Here is a 5,650-nt window from a genome sequence, read left to right on the forward strand (position 1 = left end):
ATGGTACTAGAGGAGCAGCATCTTTAGGGACAGTCATGGTTCTAAGTTTCAGGGAATCTAATGATTCCATGTCTAGGCACGGAGAGGTATTGACAGGTCCTGACACGTGTGCTTGTTGAACATTGGAAGGTCTCACCACTAAGTGCCCACAATCAAATGTGGATTCATGGCCAACATGTGGGTAACAATGTGACCTGACACTTCAGTTTTCTCTGAAACAGATGATAGGCAGCTGAGCTGATTGATCCTGATGTGAATTCATGACTGAGGCTGAAGAAATGAAGCCCAGAGTCTCATCTTCCTACTGCTGTGTGGCAACACAGTTGAACTCACTGAATCCCCAGCTTTGTAGGCCATCCTACTGTTATAGTCCCCTCTTCTGCCTGCCCCCTCCATCCTAAAGGTTCTGTTTGTAGCAGACCTTTGACAAGCACATTAATATGGTATGAACTTACCAGGTCGTGCTATATACAGACTATGGCATGTATACATTTACACACCAAACTTTTGATGTGGCATAGTCACCTATAAGTCAAGCATGTAAGTCACACATTTTCTGAATGGAACTTGCTGCCAATGACTAATCCACCTTGGCCGTTCTGACCCACTGTGCTCACCACAGTTAGAGCACCGTCCTGGAAGCACAAGTGTGAAGATGCTCACTTTGGGAAAATTCTCGTATGACCAAATTTTTTGAAAACTTCCAACTCCTCAGCATGTCCTACAGGTCCTCTCACATGCCTGTTCCTCTTCTTGCTTTCTGATCTAGAGAAAGTGAGCTAAGCCATGTCCTTCTCCCACGAGTAAGCCTCTTTTGAGTCTAAAATGGCAATTCTTTTAAGGAAACATTTGCTGAAAGAAAGGCTCCTTAACGACAGGGTTGTTTACTAAGTGAATGAAGGGCTGGAAGCAAACAATGAAGACTTAACTAATAAGCTTTTGCTCAACTACAGTAGCAATTGAGCATCACAAAAGGGAACTTCTGCAAGTTCCAGACTCTAGAGAATCAGATACAAGGACATTTCCCTGTCTCATATTGATCTTTCTCTGTTGTATTTCCTTGGTGAGGCACGCAAAGTTACCTCACTTGACCTTGACAACAAATGGAAGAGGTAATTCCTACTATCATTGTGTATAGGCAAAGGACTCAGCCCAGAAGAGTCAAACAACTGAGCAATGGCTGTCTCCTTTCTTCCAGGAGCAGACCTCTGAAGCTCCGGCTTTGCCAGTCTGTTACTAAGGACTGGTGATGCCTGTCTTCAAGTCCTAGTAATGTCCCTTGTCCCCACAGCTGTTACTCCACTCTATCTACTGTTATCCACCTCTCTTCCTTGCTTTATCTTGCCTACACTCCTTTAATGCATTAGTAAAGCCCTTTTGCAGCCCTTCTTCGCTCTAGTGCTTGTGCCTAGTATGCATCCTTAAGTACTACTGACATGTCAGGGCAGATAATTAATGGTTTTGGGGTCTGCCTGTGCAGTGTGTGGCGATCAGCAGTGTTGAACCCCACACAGAGCAGCAGTTTCCCTGTGCTTGTGACATTAAAAATAGTTCAAGGATAGGTTGTACTTCCTTTGGAATATGGAGGAATGTATACTTGCGGATGCCTCATCCACTGTCTCCTTCTCTACACACGTGTTTCTATTTCTAACTCACACATGGTTCCACATATTTATGGCAGATGGCATACTATTTTAACACATGTATGCACAGTATAATATTCAGATCAGGGAAATTGGAACATCCATCACATTATCCATTTATCATTTTTTAAGTATTTGAAATATTAAAAAGTATCTCTCCTAGGTGCTTTGAAATATAGGACTGATGTCATGCAATTGTAAAGTAATATTATAGGACATTAGGAGAGACTCGCCTCTCACCATCACTGCTGTACTCCTTAGCCCCTCTCCTACTAACACTTTTCTATTATCCCCAGCTGCTGGTAAGCTATTTATTTTTCCTATGCTCCCAGAGTCCTGACTGAGGAAACAGTATTTCTTGTCAATCTCTTTTCTCGAAGTGAAAAATGGAAGTAAACACGCGAGTCTCTCTTTCCTAATTCTTTCCTTTGTCCAAGCAGACATGTAGCTTCTCACATATCCAACAATTTCTCTAACTTAAATTCTTCTCTAACTGAGAAACAGTCCTTACTCAATGCTATAAAGCCCTCCTGGCTCCTAGTCTGACAGTTAAATAGCTGATGGTTTGGTTACTTTATGACATGACAATGCTGTGGACTCATTTGAAACATGCCATGAGTCTCAGTGGTTGTGATCACAGGTTTTAGGTCACACAGGAGACAGTGACATGTGCTGTGTCCTCTGAACTCTTCACAACATCATCCCTTAAAATGACAAAAGCTTCAATTGCCATGTGATTTCTTGGTGACATTGGAAAAGGCAAGAGGTGAAAAACTGAAGTGAGCTCATATACAATGAGATGTTCAGTATTTTCATCCTAGTGTAAGCAGAGCCTTGTGCCAGAGACATACTCAGAAAAGAATTTTCCCTGAACTTACAACTTCCTTACCTAAGTGGAGCATGCATTAACCTTTCAGCATTTCACAGGTGTGAAAAACAAACAGATGCTAACAGTTTTTCATGTGCCTGAGCTATCTATGGTGAGTTTAAAAATCTTTGATTTAAGTTGTACTGGCTTTTTAAGTTTCAAACAATGATTTTTAGTATTGTGAATTTGGTGAAAATACATTCAGGCTTGAAGCAAAAAAAAAAAAGTCTGCTAACTTTATTTTATTAAAAAATAGTTGTGAGACCAAAGAGATGACTGAGCATGTAAGAGAGGTTGCCACCAAGTTGAGGACCCGAGTCTGAGCTCTGGAAGTCACGTGATGGAAGAAGAAGAGAACTGACTCATGGAAGTCATGTTCTGACCTCCGTCCATACCATAGTATGTGCACACACTAACACCCATACCATACTAGTCAATAAATAGCTGTGAAAAGAGTTGTGATGGATTACACAGTATTTATTTTCTGCATCATTTTTATGTATGCAGTCCAGTAATGCTCAGTATCGCAGATTCCCCATATCTCTACCACATCTTTGGATTCAACCCTCTATGGATCCAAAATAAATCAGAAGAGAAGCTGCATCTCCACCAGTGTCTGCAGACAGCTTCCTTTGTCATCATTCCACACAAGACATAGCGAGGACTCAGAGGCAATTCCATTGTGTTGGAAGTCATACGTAATATAGAACAGATATAAGCTTGCTGGAAGATAGGCACAGCTCAGATGTAAATGCTGTGTCATGATGTGTAAGGAAACAGAACACATGTGCATTCTGGTACCTTCAGAGGGTTGAGTAACCAGTCCCTTACCAACACACATTGATATTTTTGGATAAACACACTACAGAACTTTGTTTTATTGCAAGATTTACTCTCTGTCTATTATTAAACAACTCTCTTTCTCTTCATCCAGAATTGTTGGTGTTCACTATTTTCTGTCTCCATGAATAGAATCACCTTGGGGTACTTCATAGAAGTTTAATTTTCAGATGGTTATATTTCTTCTCTGGATTAATTTTTAAGTATCTCAATGAGTTCGAAGGTCAATCATGTGTCAGTTCCTTTTCAAGGCTGACTGATAATCAGTTGGTAAATTTGCTGTACTTTATTTATTCAATAATCAAAAGATATTTCTGTTGTTTTTATCTTTTGGGATATAATGATGCTCTGAAAGTATGTGTAAAATTACTCTTTAAATTCTAGCTTAATTCCATTAAGGCTATCATTGAATCTTACAGTAATCCTACTTGTAGCTTTTTGACAAACATCAAGACTATCCCATGTTTATCCTGTCAACACTAGTCAAGGGTTCAAATTCTCTGTCATTGGCAGCACTAGTCATCATGACTTAAATATTTATTTATTTTTATTTTATGTGTATGAGTATTTTGTGTACATTTATGTGAATAGCACCGGGTGCATGTAGTGTGTGCAGTGGCCAAAGAGAGCAGCAGTTCCACAGGACCTGTAGATACAGAAGGGGTGAGCAGTCATGATGTCGCTGGGAACTGAATTCAGTCCCCTGATTAGTAGCAAGTATTCTTAGCCACCGAGGCACTTCTCTAATCGTTGTTGTTATTATTACTACTACTATGTGTAGGTGTTCTAACAGTTTTGAGGGGGGCTTTCTTTGTGTGATTTGCATTGTGCCAAATATTAATGAGTTACAGCAAAGAGCCTCCTATTGTTGGCATTCATAGATTTTTCCTCAGAGAAATACTTATTCCCATTCTTTGCTCATTTGTTACTGGGTCACTCTGTCATTAGATTTTATATGCTCTTTTTATATTGAGGAATCTCTCTCCACTTCAGCTATTTCCATCTATTTCTTCCCATTTCTACTTGCTTTTGTCATTGATTACATACTTTGCTGGAAACATATATCTAAGTTAGCTCAGTGTATGTATTTTCTCTTTTGTTATCTTTGTTTTTGGTATCTGACCCAGGATATAATTGCAAAATCGAAAGTCAGAAGGGACCCCCATGGAATTTGCAGTCCTTGCAGGAGTTAGAGTGACAGGAATTTTCAAGTGTAAGCACAAGTCAAGTCTTCATAAAGTTTTCCCTATTCCAATTGCACAATCTACCTAAGCATAACTCATTGTAAGCACTGGAGTCTCTGCTTCTCTCGTCTTATTCTCTTTCTAGTTAAATCCTTCAGAGCTATTTCTGCCCTGGCTCTTGCGGTCTTTGCACACTATATAGTTCAATTCTCTTCTAATCTTTCAAGGGCAAGTATGGCTATTTTCATCAAAGCTATACCTTTTTTTTTTCTTTGAAAAAAAAAGTATGTACCACATGATGTTGTATAGTGGTTAAAACCTCAGTGCAATTTAAATCCAATATCTGTCACTATGTCAGGGCACTTTATCTGTGCTGCTCATTCTTTGGCACACATTAGGAGCTGAATAAATACCTAGTGAATTAATGCTGACATAAAATGGGTACGATACCTAATTCATATAAATGTTACTAGGGAAGAGACAAACAACCTCAACCTCATGCATAAAATTAGAATAATTAGTTATCATCTAAGTTTTCGAGGGGTGTAATGAAGAATTGGAGCAAGCATAGGTCTGCTAGTCCTTGGCAATGGCAGGTCTTCTGGAATGATGGTCCTTAGCTATTGCATACACAGCATCAGTGATTTCCAGGTCCCAGGAAGTCTTGGCTGACAACTCTTCCATCTGCATGACTCTGCTGGGGAAAAAAAACTGTGTGAAAGACTTGCACTCATGTTAAGGAGACAGAGACGGATATAGTCAGAAGCCCGGAATGAAGCATGGCTATGCCTGAGCGAAGCAAATGCGGATGCCTGCTAGAGTTCCCAGGAAGGAATTCCCAGGAGACTGAATCACCAGATGGAGCTTTGCAGAGATGATGAGCTTGAGCTACCCCTTGATGGACAGCTGAACATAGGTGACAGAGGCAGACAAGAGCGGCGTGCTAGGATAGGGGACACCACACTTATGTTTAGCCTCTCATGTACAATGTATAGGCCCTTGACCATCTTGCAATGGAGTCTGCACTTTCTCTCCTTTAAGGCCAGGGCCTTAAAATTGTTGCTAATGGTCTATACATGGCCAGATAGTAAATATTTTAGGGTCTGTGGTCACAA

Source organism: Acomys minous, assembly GCF_964271855.1.
Source record: "Acomys minous genome assembly, chromosome: 18".
Classification (NCBI taxonomy): domain Eukaryota; kingdom Metazoa; phylum Chordata; class Mammalia; order Rodentia; family Muridae; genus Acomys; species Acomys minous.